The 21,499-nt window shown below is 43.6% G+C and overlaps 1 long non-coding RNA gene across 1 annotated transcript; it reads left to right on the top strand.

Annotated features, from left to right (window-relative positions):
* The first annotated feature begins 234 nt into the window (after nucleotides 1–234).
* LOC121822087 (uncharacterized) lies at nucleotides 235–15,146 on the top strand. Its single transcript, XR_013044127.1, has 4 exons — nucleotides 235–869; nucleotides 2,215–2,329; nucleotides 13,606–13,982; nucleotides 14,628–15,146. It is a non-coding gene; the product is annotated as an uncharacterized LOC121822087 (long non-coding RNA).
* Nucleotides 15,147–21,499: the final 6,353 nt, after the last annotated feature.

Genomic DNA, 21,499 nt, shown 5'->3' with positions numbered 1-21,499 from the left:
ACGAGAAAAAATGTAATTAGGGCATAGAAAATAAGGGATGCGAGGAAAGGCCCAGAGCTGTTAGGCCTATTTGCTTAGAGAAAAGAGGGTCCGACTGATCTGAAGGGTTGCTATAAGACAGACACTGGTTCTTTCCTGTCTCCACAAACACCAGAGACGGAGCTCCCTGTGGGGGCCGGGAGGACAGTTGGGGCTGTGAGAATTGTCAAGAAGGCGGTTCCCAAGGCTCGCACTGGCACATGGAATCGAGAAAGCGTTAATGTAGAGCCACGGTGCAGCTACTCGCTCATATTCACCTGCCGGGGGGTGAGCTGGAGCGGGGTTCTCAGCCACTGGCTTTGGCGTTACCCCGGCGCCCACCTTCTTATTGTCTGTTTAGCTGTTTACTAGTCAAGGGTAAAAATCAACAAGTAAGTTAGTTAGAAGGTGTAAGCGCAAGTTAGGATCACTCAGCGCTTTCTGAGACGGGCTTACGTTAGACTGGTTTTGGTTAATCCCTCCGTATGATCACCGCACTCTTTGAGGCTGTTTTTCATTCGTTCATCTCAAGAGCTGGGTTGTGACTTTCGGGAGGAGGCCGATGAGCCCCAGCCCTGTTGGATGACTGCGTAGTGAGGTTGTAGAGATCTGCATCATCGCGGGGCTTCCTGCCTTTTGGTTTGGCTCTTTGGCGACGGGAAAAGAAGGTGGAGTCACACAGAGGTTATTAGGGGGCCTGAGCCCAGGGCGTGGTGGTGTCCAAGTCCGAGGAGAGAAGTGCGTCTGTTTCTGTAAAGAGTCGATGATTGACATTTCACACTCTCCTAACGACGTGCTGGTGGCCAACTAGTGTGGATCGCCTCCTCTGTTGCTAAGTGAGGGCACACTCGGTGAGAAGAAGACTCAAAGAACTTTATCTGCCATGTTCCTCGTCTTTCTTTCATCCTTTCTGTTATCATTACCACTGGTAATTAATGTAGTTAATTCTAACTACATTAGGTATATAGAATGTGTCTTGGGATTTTTCTGTGTTGGTATATGCAGCTCGCTTCCTTAAAAAAAAACAAAAAACCCTAAAATATTTCTTTTAAAATTCCTTCGCACATACATATTATTGTATTTTTATCATTTATCAGTATTTAAAATCGATGAGGATAACAGAAGTCAGAAGAGGAGTTAGCTCTGACCGGGCCATGTGGAAGGAATCTTCCGGGGTGCCGAGGTGCAAACGTCTGTATCCCACACTAAGAAATAGTCTGTAGTTGACCCTGAGAAGTGATTAACTGGTAGCATGGACATACTTAAAAGTCTCGTTTGTGGCCTGGAGGGATGGTTCAGGGAGTAAAGGCACTTGTCACCAACTCAACTATCTGGACCTAGGACCCACATGAGTGAGAGGAGAAGAGGCTCCTACAAGCTGTCCTCTGACCTCCATACATACACAGCGGCACACGCTTGTGGGTGCATACATGCACATACACACACCATGAAATTTAATAAGATATCATTAAAAACGTGTGTATTCTACATACTTTATTAGGTGCACAAGTTTAAAAGAGCACGTTAAAATCTTTATAGTTTAAGTATCTTATGTTTGTATTTCTGAGAAATGGGGCAGGAAATACAGCAGAGGACAGCAGGGAAGGAAAGGCGGTAACATTGTTTCCAAACCACTCTTACCTGGTAAGCATACAGTATAATTTCTCTGTGAAGAGGATATGCTTATTTCATTTTTCCTTGTGAGGAGACAGATACCACAGGGTAAGTAAATCCCCCACATACACACACACACACACACACACACACACACACACACACACACACACACACGGCCACTTTGAAGTTCTGAGTTCAATTCAGAGAAGAGACCGATTCAGCGAGAGCCAAGTTCGGGCTGAGAGTATTGCTCAAGCTCACGTTCCTGTTCCTGCTAAGTGGTAAACCCATGGGTCTCCTCGCTGGATGCTCTATTGTGCCAAACCTACTTCCTTTCTACTTAATTCTGTAAGTATTTAATAAGCTATTTAAAAAAAAATACTGGAATATGCATTAAAAATGAGAATCTACTGGGGAAACTTGTAGAAATTTTAGACATTTAACATTCACAAAAAGCTGAACTAAACTACATGAGAGTCTGGGAACATCTTCTAAATTGGCCCCAGAACAACTAGAAAATTATATGTTTTTGTAGAAAATGATGAGATTTTTCTTTCTTTTCTTTCTTTGTTTTTCAAGACAAGGTTTCTCTGCGAAGCAGTCCTGGCTGTCCTGGATCTCACTCTACAGACCAGGCTGGCCTCAAACTCACAGAGATCCACCTGGCTCTGTCTCTCGAGTGCTGGGATTAAAGGTGTGTGCCACCACTGCCCTGTTAGGTTTCTAATGTCACAAGTATATATAAGAGCTATGGACTATCCTCGTTTTGCTCAAGTTGACAAGGTTCTGGGACAATTTAAGAATTATACAAATCTCAATATCTATTCCTATGATTTTGGTTAAAGACAGGCCTTTCTTTCTTTCTTTCTTTCTTTCTTTCTTTCTTTCTTTTTTTTTGATATTTTCTCCTCAACTTAATTCATTAAAAATTCAAGTTATCTCTTTTCTACTTTCTGTTTTTTAAATTTTTATTTGTGTTGTGATTTCTGTGTATGTGTTTATCTGTTTGAGTGAGTGTTGTGTGTGCAGGTGTCTGAAGAAGCCAGAAGAGGGTGTCAGAGCCCCTGCCTGGAGTTACAGGTGGTGGGGAATCACCCAGCATGGGTGTTGGTATTGAACTCAGGTCCTCTGCTACACTAGTAATTGCTGTTAACTACAGAGCCATCTCTCCAGCAACATTTTAAATTAAAACAGCAACAATAACAACAAAACCACTCTTTTTTTCTATCCTTCTGCCACTGAGAATTTTTTCCTACTTTCTATTACTGAGTCATATATGTTTTCATTGCAACTCTGCACTTGGTATGGGATTTGTTGGATTTGCATCCTCACGATTTTTTAGAAACAGATAATTGTTCAGTAATGATAGGAATTCAGCAAGCACACACACACACACACACACACACACACACACACACACACACACTCCTGACATAGTCAGTTCATTCCTATCATGGAATAATTCTTCTCCGAATGGTAATCTGTTCAGTATCATCATAGCTTTCCAACCCTCCAGAGCACATGTGTGTCCTAGAAACGAAAATACCTTAGACTATCGGCCACGGAAGGCGCTATGTTTTTAAACCAGGAAACAAAATTTCAGGGCACTTTATTTCTTTACATTCTTGAGTCTGTGCCACCTATTTCTTTGGTTGAATTAGTTTCGGAGTTTGGTTAGAATTCCTGTAAAATGGGAATGCATGCCGGGCACTCCTGTCATTTAGTTTGGTAGCACATCGTCACTGGTAACGAAAAAGAGAAGAATAAAAACACAATCTGTAGCCGGGCGGTGGTGGCGCACGCCTTTAATCCCAGCACTCGGGAGGCAGAGGCAGGCGGATCTCTGTGAGTTCGAGGCCAGCCTGGTCTACCAAGTGAGTTCCAGGAGAGGCGCAAAGCTACACAAGAGAAACCCTGTCTCGAAAAAAAACCAAAAAAAAAAAAAAAAAAAAAACCACAATCTGTTTCTTCTAGAAACTTGGGTGCATTGCAGGGCATTTACCCACCAACCCCACAGCCCCCCAGAGTTTCCTTGAGTGCAGGCAGCAGGAAATATTAGATAGAAGGATTTATAGCGGAGAATCTTGCGAAGATAAACAGATAGAAAATACAGGACAGCCTCCAGAGGGCCTGGAACCTATTCCAACGGGTCCCGACTGTCTCTGCCCCAGGGTATTTATAGAGATGCCAAGGGGTGGAGCAAAAGACCTCCCCCTATCTGCACAGCCAAGTGCAGACTACCCCAGACACCTTCACTCAGGCCCGTGGTCCTGATCATCCTCTATGCGGACCTGCTGGGTAAAGCCACGAGGAACCCGAAAACGGGCTCCCACAGTGCATGAAGGACGTGCGGCCAGGTTAAAAGTCTGCCCAGCCTCTGCTTTCGACACGGTGTGATCTTTCTAACGATGCTAAATCTACCAAGTTCAAATTTAGTACCTGATGCAGAAATCGCTTTGTTCAAAGGAAGGGAAGGTATCAGTACTTCAATAGAAACATTTTGAAATGTTTTTTTCAAATGGGAAATAATTTGTAATAAGTATGCCTGAAAGATACATTCTGTTCTCTTCTGCAGACAAGATTGTTGTCTTACCTTCTTTTTTCTGATTGCAAAAAGTAGTAGATTGACACAGAAAATCTAAATAATATAGAAAAACATTAAAAACAACACTAATTCTGATTTCCCAACCAATGTCAACATTTCGGCAAATATCCTCTTGGATAGCTTTTTATGCATTTATTTTATGCATACTATGTGTACATTTTTGTATATGTGTATATATAGCTATATATATGTAATTTTAAAAACATTATTATTCTTTTAATGTTTTAATTTTTATGGTGTTTTGCCTGCATGTATGTCTGTGTGAGGGTATCAGATTCTCTGGAACTGGAGTCACAGACATTTATGAGCTGCCATGCGGATGCTGGGAATTGAACCTGGGTCCTCTGGAAAAGCAGCCAGTGCTCTTAACTGCTGAGCTCTCTCTCTCTATCCCCTTGTGTATGTGATTTTAATGCAGATAGCATCATACTTTCTTGTTGTAATTTTGCCTTTCACCCAGCCACCTGCCATGGAGACCTTCTTTAATAAGTATTAAGTTCTGTTTAACAGCTGCCCAGCTGTATATATAAAGTAGGAATTTAATTAATCCGCAACTAGTAGATATTAAATTGTTTCCAGTTTGGTGTTCCAAGAGCAAGGCTTGACTTAACATTCTTGTAGGTCTCTTCTTTTCCTCGGGAGCTCATCAAGAAAGTGGACAAATTGGAGAGGTCTGGTTCATGTCCTTGGTTTTCTTTCAAAAACCGGAACAGGGCAGAAGAAGCGCATCAGTTTTCACTGCTACTGATGTGTGAGAGCAGAGCAGTGGGTTTTCAGTACACTGACTTGAAAGTCTTCACATATCCCAAGTCAGTGTAGTGGTACCTTAATTTTGGCGAACACATGCCAGATGTTCTTAATGAGCAGAATAAAATAGATGTGTTGGGAACGATAAGTAGGCAAGACTGACTTTTTTTTAACTGCTTGCCAAGCAAGGAAAACAAAAACAAAACAAAAACCTTCTAACTCTCATTAACACAATATTTTGGGTATACCTGGACTGCAGCACCCATTTGATTTGACTTCTATTCTTTTTTTTTTTTTAATGTGCATTGGTGTTTTGCCTGCATATATATGTCTGTGTGAGGGTGTCAGATCCCCTGGAACTGGAATTACAGACAGTTGTGGGCTGCCACGTGGGTGCCGGAAATTGAACTCAGGACCTCTAGGAAGAGAAGCCAGTGCTCTTAACCTCTGAGCCATCTCTCCAGCCAGCCCTTGACTTCTATTCTTAGGTGTCTTTTCACCTAAACTATTAGCTTCCCGAGGGCAGGAGCTGTAGTGCGGTCTTGAAGGGTCTCTGGGAGTGTTTGTCCTTTAATAACCCGCAGGATTTTCCATTCCCCCTGCCCCTAGTGAACGGCTCCCACCCCCCTCTTTTACCTCAGCGCTTGAGATATTTGCCCAGGGCAAACAGACCTGGGGTTTGGGAGGAGCATTGCGTAATGGATGTTCAATTACCCCAATTTAACTCTTGGCTCTCTCTGAGCCAGGACAAATCCTTTAATTCTTCTGAGTCCTAATTCCCTCCACTCTAAGGTGGAGCTAATAGCTTCTACTTCAGAAAGTGTTGTTTAGAGGGAAGGAGCCTGTGTTTTCAGGCCATTAGCGTGATACCCACCCTACCACTTGATACATGGTAGTTACAAGCTAATAGTTTTTCAAAGGTCTGAGATATCTGTATTTATACATGTATATGTCACTGGTCATTTCTTGCCTTCTGCTCTAGTGAGCATAATAACTTTCAGATTGAAAGCAACAAGAAACTAAAAGGCAAGAGAGATTAAGGGCTAAGACTCTCAATAAATTCAAGTTGGAACCTAGGTGGATGGATGAAAATTAGGTTTTTATGTTTCCAAACCTGGAAGAGGTATCTGGAGTATTGAAATGGGGGAAACAGGATTGGAATAGTTAGTTGGAGTCATAAGAGCGTTTCATTAGGGTAGAAAAACAACTTGAGGTGGTCGATAGCATCAAGTGTGTTCTTTATACAATGCCAAGGAATACAAACAAGAGCTAAACGTGTAAAAGGTGAACGATAGTAACCTTTGCTCTTTTGCAAGTAACAGCCAGCCTTTCAGAATGACAGCCTCCGTGACTCTGCTCCAGGCTTCACTTTCTGGGGCCAGCTAATGGGCCTCCGCTTAGTTTCCACCCAACAGTCTTAAAGACGCAGGAATGCCTTGTGGTCCCGGCTACTAAGTTTGGAAGAGGTTTCTGCATTACTTTGCTGCTGGAGGAGGCACAAGGAAACACATTGTCGCTCTTGGAACTTACTTCCAATGTTCGCGTCCCTCCGCCTGAGTTTCTGCAATAGCAAGCCACTTACTTACACACAGCGAGTGCCCTTCTGAAAACACTAGAACAAAAGACACTCTCTCAGAATAAGCACTTTCAATTTTCAGTCAAAGATAGCTTCCTCTGAAAGGCAGATTTTTTAAATTTTATTTTATTTTTTTTTAAGATGAGAAAATGTAGCCGGGCGGTGGTGGCGCACGCCTTTAATCCCAGCACTCGGGAGGCAGAGGCAGGCGGATCTCTGTGAGTTCGAGGCCAGCCAGGACTACCAAGTGAGTTCCAGGAAAAGGCGCAAAGCTACACAGAGAAACCCTGTCTCGAAAAACCAAAAAAAAAAAAAAAAAAAGATGAGAAAATGTATGCTCTATGGGACCAGGGAATCTCCTCATTCAAGAAAGCAAACGCCATCTCTTCCCTCGCCTGCAAGGAAGTCAGACCATGACTTATTTTTTTATTCACAACTCAGCAGAAACACAATGCTCCATTTCATAGAGGCTTATTACAACACAATGACAGCACTATAATTTCCGTCTCCACGAAGGGCTTCCCTTGGCTTTAGGCCGGCTGACCTCACTGTCCGTTACTAAGTCTGCCGCTTCAGACACAGTCAAATACCTTCATATTTACGCATTCTGGGTTCTCTTAACGAGCATTTTATGAATGGCTAGCGGCTGTTGTTAGCTGCAGTGGTTGGAGTTGGCATGGAATTGGATTTCTTATATCTGATGGGGGCATTCAGGTAGTCCCTAAGCCACGGTGAGTGAAGGTACCACTCACTTCTGAGGCCAAATCAGTTTAGTGCGCAGAGAACCTTTGGGTTCCTTTGTCTCAGGAAACCTATAATTGTAAAATTCCTTCTTGATATTATCATTCACACAGACCTAAATAATGTTTTCTTTTCTTTCTCTCTCTCTCCGTAAAATTTGGCCACTCATTATGTTTGGAAGTTATAGTCAGTTAAGTAAATGTTTTCTGGAAATGGCTATGATCTAGAGCTAGGAACACCGCTTATTTTTGTCTATTTTAAAAAGTGCCCCCCCCCCCCAGCCTTTGGACTCCATCGCCCATGGCTATCCCTCATTATCACCATGGACCTTTGCTCCAGGACAGTATACATGTTTTGTAATTCTTGCTTCCTGAAGGGCAATGACCTGAACTCTCACACGTAATACTCCCCTCCCGTGTGGACAGGCTTGGCTGCGGAGTACTGGTGTCTTGCAGTCCCAAAGTGGGTGTGTTAGAAGAGGAGAAGGATGACTCTCAGTGCTGTGAAGAGCTGGGCAGCAGCAACCTTCGAACCAACTGCAAAGTCAAGCTTAGTGGATAGTCCTTTCCTTCTCCCTTTGCAGTGTGATCTGAGAAGCATATGGCCGCTGCTTCTAAATCCTTTTCCTCTTTTTCCTTGGAAACTGGGAGACTGGGGGAGAGACCAGTGTCTTCACACTGACTCTAAGTACAAACCTTCAGTGAGCGCTCTCTGCAGACCGGAGACGGCTGAAACCTCCCAAGTACTATCCTTACCCTAACTCTCAAGGAGAGGAGAGTCCATCTCTATTTGGAATCAAGTCTTTAGGGAGGTTTGGAAGCTTGCCTCCGGTGACGTCATAGCAAGAGGCAAAGCTAGGCCTCCCTCCCTCTGCTGTCCTGACAAACCTGCACTCAATTCTTTTTCTGAATTCTTTGAAAATCCATCCAATCAATGTACGTTGATCATGTTCATCCACCTCCTCCATCTCCTCCCAGGTCCTCCCCAACTCCCTATGTACCTAACTTTTCATTCTCTCTCTTAAAAAACAAAACAAAACAAAACATCAAATCCAATTTGTGTTGTTCAAAAATTCTTGGGTGTGGGGCCAGCCCTGGATCTGGTCGATCAATCAGTGGTCACACGCTTGAAATAAAAACTCTTCCCAGCTGCTGTCAAAGGCTAAGAGCTCCATGGGACTCCAAGCCTGCCCTTTTAACCACTGTGCTATACTGCCTCCCTGTGTTAATACATTTTATCTTTGTCCCCAGCATTGTGGAAGAGAGAAGAAACTGCAGACGCCTGTAGATAATACGTTGGATAATAGTATCTATGTCCGCCATTTTACTTACATTGTACTTCATTGTTTACTAATACTATGTTACAAATGAAACAGCCAGGAAACCTAACTAGGCTCAAGCAAATTCAAGTGTCTTCATCTCTAAACGGATTCGAACTCCCTTCTAACTCCCTCTTCCTGCTGGCTGGTTTTCTGAAGTGATCTTTTGTTTTGCACGAACAATTGTTACGGAGAACTATCAGTTGTGGGGAACAATTCACAAGGGTACCTTCTTCCTTGTCTCCCTTCTTCCTTCCCCACAACCTCAGGGCCTGGCAAGCGCTGCTATTTTGAGTGAATTTGATTGAAAGAGACAGGAAACCCACATCTATTTCTTTTAGAAAATACATGAAGCAAAACATCTTTAAGAAACCTTGGCATTATTCATTGGTTCTGACAGAAACCTTCAGAGGAAAGAGAACAGTGTTACCATAATTGAAAGAGGAGAGGGCTCAGGGACACTTAGAAATCCCAAGCTTTGATGTCATCCTCCTTTGTACAGGCGTTCTAAGGGATTCAAAACACCAACTAAGGGGAATTTCCAAGCTTGTGTAGTTCTCTAATGGAGACATCTGATTTAGGGCTGCTTTAAGTTTCTGTGACTACTCATCTTTGAAAAATTGCCTCTGGGATGCAGGACCCATCCTTGCGTGAAGATTCCTCTGTATCCTCAAATAACCATTTCTGTCTACCCCCTAGGTCTTCCACTAGAGCCCATAGCTTCCTGTTAGAGGCTGGAAATCAAAAGGACACCATCATCTCTGTTATGATGAATCATCTTATAGTGTTAGCAGAAGTAATTCCAGTAAGAGCGCAGCATGTACCTGTCTTTCAGAGCCCAGTCTAGGTTTGACGACAAGGTAAAGGTATTCCCTTTGCCTCGATGTCGAATAGATTCACATGTTTCAGAAAACAGGCAATAGTTCCTTGTTGTTGGCCTGCTGTTTTGATTGTTGCAAGGTGAATCGATACACTTCCTCGTAACAGTATGTAGACTCATTTTATTTTGTTAACCAATGAGAAGGCCATGCTCTACTGTTTAGGGTGTAATAACACACTGTTGGAAAGCCATCGATTCATATGTGAATATAAATCACAATTAAAAGAAGAGCAGAATTGAAAAAAAGTTGAAATACATGGTGCTGGTCCAACTGAAGGCCTTCTGGTGGCATTTGGAAGATGACTTTGTCCTTCTTTTTGTGGGATGATAACGCTCTTCTAGTGAGTGGCACTCAGACTTGGCCAAGAGCTCCAGTCTGTCCTCAGAGTGCGATGATTTAGAAGATATGCAGAAAACAGTGCTAGATATATATACTTAAAAGTTGGTACCTGTTTGGTATTGAGAGGTCAGATGGGTGTGTGCTTCCTTACAGTTAGAGAAGTGTGTGGTGTTACCACTAGACACTTAGACATATGCAAAGGGCCCCAGCAAGAATAGGCAAATTTATCTTTTTCTTATGCACATTATTTATGGTTCATTTAGAAACCAGGATGGAAACTCTCTTGCTTTTCTCCTTAACAGCCAATATCTAAAACTGATCTCTTTAAAATAGTCCTCAAGATTCTCAATGTTACAGGCAGACGTAAATCCTAAGTAGCTTTGAGGAATGAACTAGAGAAAAGGAGAGAATAAAACCCCCACATTTCATCAAGTGAGCCTGGGCCAATGCGTGCGTACCAGCTTGACTAGACCATTGCTACCTGATCCAAGAGCTTGTTAGCCACACATTGTACACCGAGTCTATTCTAGCCTCCGGGAATAAAACCGTAAGACAGATAAACTCCTGTTGCCGTCCACTTAAAATTTAGTAGGAGGGACAAATGATGAGTCCATAAATTAATATATGATGTCAAAGAGGAAGGAAACAGAATGATGAGATGGGGAAACAGAGTTTGTTCCTAGTGAGTAGTTAGAGAAGGACTTCTGATAAGATGGCATTGGAACAGAAAACTGGTGAGTCTGTGTGTGTGTGTGTGTGTGTGTGTGTGTGTGTGTGTGTGTGTGTGTGACGAGTATATTCTAGTCAGAAGGGCACCAAAGGTAAGGAACCAAGGGGACAGCACAATGTTCAAGAGCAGCAAGTGGACCATTGTGTCTGCATCAAAGGGAACCAAGAAGGTGCCAGTAGGTGATGGTACGGGGGTGGGGGAGCCAGGAGCATCATGTTGGTCCTGGTAGATTACTGTGAGACCTTGGCTTCTAATCTGAGTCAGAGGAATCCACTGAGGAATCTGAGCAGCTTTTTGATAGTTAGGTTTGTATTTGGGTTATAGTGCAGAAGCCAAGACGGAGGAGAATGTGTAGGAAGCTACTCTCATAGTGCAAATGCAAAACAATGTTGGTCTGGACCAGGACAGTCGGCGTGGCAACAAAGATGAGATGTTGAGATGTTGGATGGGTTTTCATATGAATTGCTGCTGGACCAATGTGGAGTGCAAAAGGAAGAAGAGGCAAAGGGGACTCCTTGGTGTACCTAGATAGGCCACCTCCCTGAGTGGGGTATCTAGGTGAGAAGCCTGGGTCGGGAGAGAGCACAGGGTGAGAGGATACACAGAGAACAGAGGAGCAGGCAGTGTGGTGGACAGAGTTCAGGGACAAGCTGTCTTGGTTTAACTTGCCCACGTGATGCCTGGGTCTGTGATGACATTTAGGATCAAACCAGGCCACAGCATTTCCCCTGAGATCCCAAGGGCAGTTCTGATCGCTCCTCCTTAGGTGATAAGGACTCAGAGGAGAGGACAGAGAAGAAAGTCAGACAAATTTGAAATCCCTTTTTGGGAAGAACAAGGACCAGTCTGAAATGTGCAAAATTTTGTGGGAGAAAATTATTTTTACTATTCTTTTGGACATGAGAATTAACTTGGCCGAGCTTAAAGAAGGGGTGTTTAGGCAGTGAGTAAGAAATATTATTTTGCACAGCAGAAATTAAACATATCGGAATATATGTTTATAAATCTATAGAAATATGTTTAGTGTCTGCTGCACAAAATATATGTCTATACATTTAGTATATAAGTGTACTTGAAAAGGATTTAGAAAATGCAGTGCTTCTGAACATATAATGAGTTATTACGTACAATATATATAATAATTTATAAGTGAGGGATTTAGAGATATGCTATACAATTTGATAGTGTCTACTTGGTGTATATTTTTTGGCTAATGGCTGTAGGGGATAGAGCAACAATAAAATGCAATTACTGTACTCTAAAGTTCCTAATCACTAACGACATGACAGTCGGTGCATGCTTATAATTCCAGAACTCGGGAGAGACATCCAAGAGCATCAGAAATTTAAGGCCAGTCTCAACTCTATAGCAAGTTTGCGGATAGCCTATGTTACACCAGGTCTGATTTTCATTTTTAGTCCTTTAAGGCCAATACCAACAGTGATAAAAAGAATGGTGATGTGTATAAGTACAAAAATTCAAACACCTTTTAGGACAACATGCAGAAGGTTGTACTAGTGACCTCTCTTTGTTCCTGTGGCCTCTGTGCTGTACCTGGGTAGTTTCCTCCCCAGCTGACTCAGAGCTCATCTCTTCCACCTGCTTTGGCTCACAGACTGTTACCAAGCACGATGCAGGCAGGGGCTTGAAAAGCACGTGCATTTCCTTAGCCCACTTCCATGGCTGGTTGCTTGCTTTCTTTCTTTCTTTCTTTCTTTCTTTCTTTCTTTCTTTCTTTCTTTCTTTCTTTCTTTCTTTCTTTCTTTCTTTTTTCTCTTCTTCTTCTTCTTCTTCTTCTTCTTCTTCTTCTTCTTCTTCTTCATTTCTTTCTTGTCATGGGTTAACTTTCTGCAGATGTGTGACAAACAAGGGAGATGATCCAGGGTCATTCTAAATCCCTGACAGTCACCTGACCCCTGAACATGTGAGAAGCACACAAGCCCAACATCCACAGAAGTGACACCATAAAGAACAGTATTTTCAGGGGTTGCTTTGGAAGCATTACACATGGTTTGTTGGAGGTCAGTAAGGAGACTGACTATGAGGTACCATTACTTGGCTTTTTGGAACGATTGTGATACTGGGAATGTACAAGAACACACAGGACACTGTACACATTGCAGGAGGTGGGAAGGAGGAGATAACTGAAGATGATCTCTAGACTTTCCTCCTGGTGTCCAGGAGAGGAATAGCTTGATATGAAGCTTGCATTTGTGATGTATGTAGTTAGAGGTCTCCAGCAGACGGTAGAAGTGTGGACCTAGAGCTTGAGTCAGAACTAATGTGTTTAGGGACCTATTGCTTTCAAAGACTCTTCTAAGGAACAAGACCCAGGATGATAAGCCTGCTGGTAGATCAAGGCATGGTATCTTAGATATTAGGACAAGAAAGGAAAATAGAGCCTTCAAGAGGGACGGGGAGAAAAGGGAACCTCAGAGTCAGATAGGAGGCAGGAAACAGCACAAAGAACCCGAGAATAAGATAAGGATCCTTTGAAGTAGGAAGGCAGGCTGCTGGGATGGAGTACTAAATGAGGCTGGTGAGTCTGATTGTTAAGATGTTAGCGTCTTTGAGAAAAGAATGTTTTAGTCTGTATACAGTTCTAGAGTTTGAAGCCAAATTTCAAGGACTAAATTGGGATTAATGAAGTGGAGGGAAGAAAGAGATGAATAGCTATGGCTAAGAGAAAACATTGATATGATGTGAGCATCTGTGTAGATATACGGGTAGTGGGATGAGGATGGAATAAGAAATGTTCCCAGGAGAAGTGGGAGAAAGTGAAATTGAGAGTCACTAACACAGGGCTTGCTTTGGGGTTGGGAGGGGCTGTAAAACTTCCGATCTGGGAAATAGGAGCATCCACCTGAACCATGATGGGACACAGCCAGTCTCCATTATGCTCACAGAAATGATTTTGTGTTGTTCTGGGTTTTCTGTGGGGGCATGAGTCTCTTTCTGTGTGTGTATGTGTTTCTTACACCTTTTGTTTTTCCTTCTTTACTGTTTGTTTTTTAACCTGTTTGTTTTCTAAAGAGAGAGAAAGAAGACATGGAGATGGATGCGGGGATCTAAGCAGTGCAGCTCAGACGGAAGGGATCCTGGTAGTTGGGAACCAAAGAATACCACAAAGTCACCATAAACTTGTCAGCTTACAGCGTTGTTCCAGGGAAAGGTTTCCCCAATGTAACAACTCTGCTCCGTCGGCGGAAGGTTCCCCAGCGAAAGTGTTACAGTCTTGCTCCATTCTGCACGGACTCGGGCAAGAGCTGCTACTTCTCTTCTCGGCTCCACTCCATTCCACCAAAGAAGGTCTTCACCCAAACCTCTTCCAAGATATTTATTGGGAGGGAAAAATCCAGAAGGGTGGCTGCCTCTGCCGAGGTGGAAAAAGGCAGCTCCCAACTGAACAGGTACAGGGCTTAAAAGGCTTCTAGGGGCAGAATTTCTCTAGGGTGAAGATTTCTGGGGTGGGAATTGGTTGGATTTCAACCCCTGAGCTTGGACAAGCTCAGAGATTGGCTGGATTTTGTGCTTAGGGATTGGTTGGTTTTCCTGCTCAGGGATTGGTTGGTTTTTGTCCCGAGTTGGTCAGGGTCAAAGTGAGTTTATTTCACTGGCCCTTTTTTAAGCTTTTGGTTCTGGTTTCAGGGTCAGGATGTATTTCTTTGGCTGGCTCTTCTACCCTACATGGGGAGGTAGGGCGGATCTGAGAGGAGGTGAGGGCAGGGAAATCAAAACAGAATATATTGTATAAAAATCAATTTCAACAAAAATAATGAAAACATATTAACTAAGAAATTATTTTCAATTGGTTTAATAAAGGATTTAAAATTTCTGTTTTTTTTTTTTTTTAAAGAAATTAGGTTTCTAATTCCTCTATTGGCTTTGCTTAAGGTCGTTCCAACACTCTTGAGTTAGCTTTTGAAAAATGCTTTTCCAAAACAGCTAAGCAATATATTACTATTTTGTGATTGGAGATGCTAAATGTGGTTGAGAAGTCTAAGGGTAAACAGGTTGCTGAACATTTTTGAGTTGCTTTCATGTCCTCTTGGCAGGAAGTGAGTGGCCACCCCCGACCCTGCCCACTCCTGGCCTCTTCTCCCTCTGCTCTGGCACGGAGAGCTGTTGTTTGAAAGGACCGGCTGAGGAACTGAGGGCTCTGAAGGAGAGCTGCTTTGATCTCTGCCGGACTGACCGGTGACCCTAGCCATTTGGGTCACATCTGTGGAGGATCCTCAGTTCAAGATGGCATCCAGACAGAGAAGAAACATTGGTCTCTGTACTTCCAACCAAGGGACGCAGGTTCCATTCCACCAGAGACTCTAGAACATCTTATTGATAAAGAAGCCCTCCAAGTCTGAACTGGGGTTCATAATGAAATCAGTTTTCTTGGAAACCATTTGATGTTTTTAAAATACTTCAAGGAAAACACCTTTAATACGGGAACCCTAGTAAGGAACTTAAGAGTTTGCTGGGGAGGGTTGAGATGGTTCCCTCAACTCTCTCAAGAGTGTTTACCGAGCAAGCAAGAGTACCTGCAATTGATCCCCAGAACACATGTTAAAAAAATCCAATCTGAGTGTGGTATCTTGTAATTCCAGCAGGGGAGTGGGGAGACCAGTGGATCCCTGGGACTTTCTGGCCAGTGGAACCCTAGCCTTCTTGCTAAGTTTCAAGCAGGTGAGAGACCCTGCCTCAAAAACAAAAAGGTGGATGGTACTTGAGGAACAACAGTAGAGGTTGTCTTCCACTTGCACACTTAGTCAGATATAAGTGCATGTGAACACACACACACACACACACACACACACACAACAACAACAACAACAACAGCAAAAACCTTAAAAGTTTGGTTTCTTTCTTAATGAAACAACTTCATGACTTAAAGAGATGATGCAGATAACAAACTCAGTCTCCCTAAATACTGTCACTTCATTTATTCATTAAATTCTATATTTTTTTTGAGGAGCAAAATATAGGCCATTGGGAGAAAAAGGAGAAACTGGATCTTTCCCTTTTATGTATATAGGTATGAGAATATGGAAGTCATTGTGGGGGAATTTATAATTCTTCATTAAAAATTTCAACGAAATCTCCTGTCCCCACTGGCGTACATGTAGCTAAGAGGAGAAGAAAGACACTTTATGAGGAATTCTCAATATCAGACATTTTAGGGGATCACTAGGTGTCAGAAAGACAATCCATGTCATTCAAATGTATCCCTTCTGCCCTTATTTTCTCTGACTCTTTCAAGAGCTGGTCCTGAAGCTGAGGGAGGCTCTTGGCTGAAGATGCTCTATTTCTCCTGGCTCTTTTGAATTCCCTTACCATTAGTGAGGCAGCTACTGTTAACAAGCCAGATCCCATGTCTCTATCCCTGTGTGAAAGGGAAGTAAGACTTTAGTTACCACCCATCCCCGGGAGTACTCACCAGGATGTACTTGAAAGTAATCTAAATCTGAATGGTTTAAATATGAAGATCTGATGCTGTGGAGGACTAGTCTTGATTTCTTAATTATTTGTATAGATGCATTGTGCATACTCATATACATCTATGCGAGTCTGCAGTCCTCCCGGGTACTCTAGTGACTGTTCATCCTCACATGAAGCTCTTGCTCTTCAGAATGTCTGGCACCATCTTTCCATTCTTTATGGACTGACTTTTTCTCTTTCCCTGGGTTTAGCTCAGTGTTCATATGCGCAGGAAACATCTGAGGTCCCGGGATGTAAACAGGCTTCTTATTATTGCTCCTGTATAACTGAGCATATTATAATAAAATCATTCACTTACTCACTGACTTTTTCTCTTTCCCTGGGTTTAGCTCAGTGTTCATATGCGCAGGAAACATCTGAGGTCCCGGGATGTAAACAGGCTTCTTATTATTGCTCCTGTATAACTGAGCATATTATAATAAAATCATTCACTTACTCACTGGTTCAGAAAATAGTTCTGGCACACCTGTGTTTATTAACCTTGCACCTAGGCTTCATCCGGTCAGAGCTGTCATAAAATAGACCTCTATAAATGTTTTTTTTTTTCAGCTAAAACACATGCATACATTACTTTCAGTTTTAGGGAAAGGCTTAATTGGTTACTATGAATGAATTGTTAGAGAGGCTGTATTATGTGTGTGTGGGTGGGGGGGGATTGCTGTAATTACAATCAGAAATACTTGTTGTGGATGGTGGTTAAGAGCCTGCATTTCAGATTTAAACTGCCTGAGTCCAATCCTGGCTTCCCTGTTTGCTGGCTTTGTGGCATTCGGTCAACTATCTATCCTCCTTGTATCTTATGGGTAAGATGGGTTTGCCACCAGGCTTGATCTACGGAGTTAGTGAGGAGATTAAATAAGGAAAATGTGTGCTAGCTCACTTGGAAAAGAGTGAACATGAACATCTGATGTCAGATCCCCAGTACCCACGTAACAGCCAGCATGCTAGCCTGTGTCTGTAACTCTTAACACCATGAGAGTAGAAATAGGCAGATACCTAGAATTCACTGGCCACTAACTCTAGCCAGTCAGTGAGCTGTGAGTTCTGGGTTCAGCGAGAAACCCTGCTTCAAAACAAAACCAAACCCAAACAAACAAAAAGGTGGATAGCCACTGAGGAAGACAGCAGAATGTTGACTGTGATCTCTGACCTCCACATGCATGTATTCCCACAGGTACACACAACACACATAGATACATGTACACACACACACAAACACACACACTAAGGGAGGTACAAGAGAATGCCATATTAATTTAATTATTCAGATTTACTTTCTCAATTTCATCCTTGAGCGTGCTTTTCAAATGTTAATATAAATCACTCAGGGATTGCTACAGTGGGGTTTCTGGTTCCAGAGGTCTGGTCTAGGGCCTGAAAATGTGATAAGATCCTGGGGGATTTGAATGCCCAAGTTCACAGACCACATCTAGCTGTGCTTGTCAAACCTTACACGCATCAGAATTCCTGGGAGGGCTTGTTCTAACAGGATTTCTGGGCCCTGCACCTGGAACTCCTGCTTCAGCAGGTGGAGGGTGGGGCAGGCAATCTGCATTTCTAACTAGCTCCTAGGTAATAATGGTGCTTCTGGGTGTGCAACCTCGTATTTTAAGAACCACTGATTTAGAAAACAGATGATTATTTTACATAGAGAATAAATTACTTTGCTCTGTTACAGAAAACCGAGGTTGTGGGACCTTGCTTGCTGGATTCCAACGTCAAGATTTTCCTTCTAAACACATTTTACATTACCTCTAACGACAAGCTCTAGCATGTCCCTATAGGCCCTGCACTGGCCAAGGCTTGCCATACCCGAAGTAACAATCTCACCCTCCCTGGGGCTCTTGGCCAGGATTTCTGAGGCTGGTGAGATCATGGCTCTTGAATAGGTATGCTCCCTCTCAAATGAAGGTGAGAATGAGGAAGCCATCTCAGTAGGTTCTCATTAGGCACAGTGAATGCTGATCCATGACTTGGCAGATATTTTTATGTGCATGTGTGGATGGTGCATGTCTACGTATGCACATATGTATGCAAGATGTGCTTTCCTGTGCCTGTGCGTGTGAGGGTCAGACATCAATGCTGGGTGTCTTTTCTCTATTGCTCTCCACCTCTTTTTTGATACAGAGTTTCTCACTGAACCTGGAACTCCCTGTTTCTGCTAGACGGGCTGCCCAGAAAGCCAGCTGGATCCACCCGTGTCTGCCCGCCCCACCAGTGACTGGGGTTGGAGGCATACTGCTCTACCTGGCTTCTTATGTGGTTCTGGGGATCTGAAACCAAGTGCTCATGCCTGTGTAGCAAGTACTTGACCCTCTCAGCCATCTCCCCAGCTGTACTACTTGGGGTCACTATTGCTGTGATGGAACACCACGACCCAAAAGCAAGTCGGGGAGGAAAGGGCTTGTTTGGCTTACACTTGCACATTGCTGTTCATCATCGAAGGAAGTCAGGACAGCAAGTCAAACAGGGCAGGAACCTAAAGGCAGGAACTGATGCAGAGGCCATGGAGGGATGCTGCTTACTGACTTGCTTCTCCTGACTTGCTCAGCCTGCTCTCTTATAGAACCCAGGACCGTGAGCCCGGGGATGGCACCACTCATAATGGGCTGGGCCTTCCCCTGTCAATCACTAATTAAGAAAATGTCTTACAGCTGAATGTTATGGAGGCACCTTAATTTTGAGGTCCCCTCCTTTCAGATAACTCTAGCTTGTGTGCCACGTTGACATGCGACTAGCCAGCACACCAGCACTCCTCTTGTACAGTTGGTGGAACCCTTTGGGAAGGATTAGGAGGCGTGGCCTTGTTGGAGGAAGTGTGTCACTGGGAGTGGCTTCGAAGTTTCAAAGGACCGGAGACATTTCCAGTGTGCTCTGGGCTTCCTTGCTTGTTGATTCGGACGTGAGCCCTCGGCTACTCCCGTTGCCGCCGCTTTGCTCCGCCGTCATGGAGTCTAGCCCTCTGAAACCATAAGTCCAAATGAAACACTTTCTTTTAAAGTTGCTTCGGTCATGGTGTCTGATCACAGCCACAGGAAAGTAACTAATACATTTACCTCCTCTTCTAAAGAGGACAGCATGCAGGGTCCTGGGAGTGAGTTCCAGAATGACCCTTAGCCCGACAGTGTTTATAGTTTTAAGAAAGATAAGGATTTCTGTGGCGGAAGTAGCTTTTGCTCAGCTGCATGCTCTCCATTCTCATGTGCTTCACCCAGGCTCCACTCCATTTGATGGAGATAAATGACCATGGACCAAAACCACCGACATCATGAGTCAAAACGAACCTTTCTTTCTTCAAATTGATCTTCTTGGATATTTTTTTTTGCCACAGCAATGGAAAACAGACACACACATCCATCAAAGTGTTTAGAGCCATATACTTATTGCACTGAACCTAGAATTAAGTTTCCATTTCATGTGCTTTCTGAACATTTTAAGGATTGTTTTCTCTCAAAACAATTGTGGATAATTCTGAAAAATGGAAGTGAGGCTTATCAAAGAGACGTGCGTTCCATCTGGTGTCACGAAAGGTCAATGGTTAGTTACCGTATTAGGTTCTTGTCCTACGGACATGATAGAATGCCAGACAAGAACATGGAAGGAGCGGTTTACTTTGGCTCACAGTTTGAGGGTGAGGAGCTCATGGAGGCAGGAGAGTGGGGCGGCTACTTCACTGTCTGTAAGAAGGATATAGAGCGGGGAATCAATGGGTCTCAACTCACTTTGTCTGTTTTATTCAGTCCATAGAGTGATGCTGCCCACATTGGGGTGGGGTGGGGTGAGGGGCGTCTTTCCACCTCATTAACCCAAACTAGAACTCTCTCACGGACGTGTCCACAGGTTTGTTTCCTAGGAGAGTCTAGATAAGTTTATGACCAATATCAACCGCCAGTTACTAATTGTGTTTCAGATTTCTCTGCCCGGATTCACCCAAGAGCCAAAGCGATTTTGATTTTTGACCAGATAGATGGCTACCTTTACTACTGGCTCCCTGTGTACATTTCTAAGGTGGAAATCAAGGCTGATTATAGTTTAAAACTTGAAACTTCCAAAGGCTTCAACTTTGTAGATGTCACTGTGAATTATTTCTTGGTAGCTTGTAGAAACCTATAGATTTTACAGTAAAGGAAGTTGGTTCAGCTTGTCACTAACTAAGAGAAGTCACACTTCAATCTTATTCTTAGTTTATTTTTTCATATTATAAGTCTTCTACAGTGACTTCATTTCAAGTGTCTAGATTCACACACAAAATTTATGCCTCTGAATATTATCGCCATATTCGAAACATCAGGAGATGTATTTTTTGGTATTTCCTTCTTTCTGTTTGGTTTACTCTTAACCCTTGTGAAAATAAAAACAAGCACACAATGAAGCTTCTACATTTCCTAGGCTTACAAGGTTCCAGAGAGCCTTAGATGACCGCAGGGAGGAAGCTGTTGGGTGGTGTATTTAGGTAGACACTTGGCCTAGTGTTACCCAAGTTGTTTTCAAGCTGCAGCGGACGGATTAGTTACTCTTTTAATTGCTTGGCTAAAGCACCAAGATCATGGTCACGGTCAAAGAGTTTATTTTGGCGTACCGTCTACAGGGTTAGAGTCCACGGTAGTATAATGGGGATAGCTGGAGGCAGGCACGGCAGCCGAGACAGGAAGTGGAGCGCTCACATCTTGGACTGCAAGCAGGACGCAGGGAGTGACCTGGAAATGGCATGAGTCTGTACATCCTCCAAGCCCTTCACAGCGACATACTTCATCCTCAAACAGTGCCATCACCCGGGGACTGTGGGTGTCCTTTGGGAGACCTCATCATTCAAGCCACTACAGGTGGAATGCTGGTAGAAGGGGAATCTTGGGAGCTGGGGGGAGATGACTCAGTTGGTCAAGTGCTCACTACACAAGCATGAAGACTTATAATCCCAGCACTGGGGTAGAGTTAGGGGCAAGAGAGGGAAGAGACAGGAGGATTTCTGGGGCTTGTTGCCCAGCCCTAGGCTGCCCAATCAGTGAGCTCCAGGTTCAGTGAGCTCCCTGTCCAAAAAAGGTGGAGAAGAAATTGATGAAAACAGTGCTGTCAGTCTCTGACCTGCACACCCATGTGCACCTACACACACACACACACACACCCCCCCACACACTCACACCCCCACATACTCACCCCCCCCACATACACACTCTCTCTCTCACACACACACACACACACTCATACACACACACACACACAGAGGTGCTGTCAATCTCTGCACACTCATGTGTACCCACACACACACACACACACACACACACACGTGCTGTCAGTCTCTGACCTGCACACCCATGTGTACCTACACATACACACACACACACACACACTCACACACACAGGTGCTGTCAGTCTCTGACCTGCACACCCATGTGCACCTACACACACACACACACACACACACACACGTGCTGTC

Source organism: Peromyscus maniculatus, chromosome 13 (genome assembly GCF_049852395.1).
Source record: "Peromyscus maniculatus bairdii isolate BWxNUB_F1_BW_parent chromosome 13, HU_Pman_BW_mat_3.1, whole genome shotgun sequence".
NCBI classification, from domain to species: domain Eukaryota; kingdom Metazoa; phylum Chordata; class Mammalia; order Rodentia; family Cricetidae; genus Peromyscus; species Peromyscus maniculatus.
Note: the sequence above shows the minus strand (reverse complement) of the source record. Positions and strands in the feature narration are given on the sequence as shown.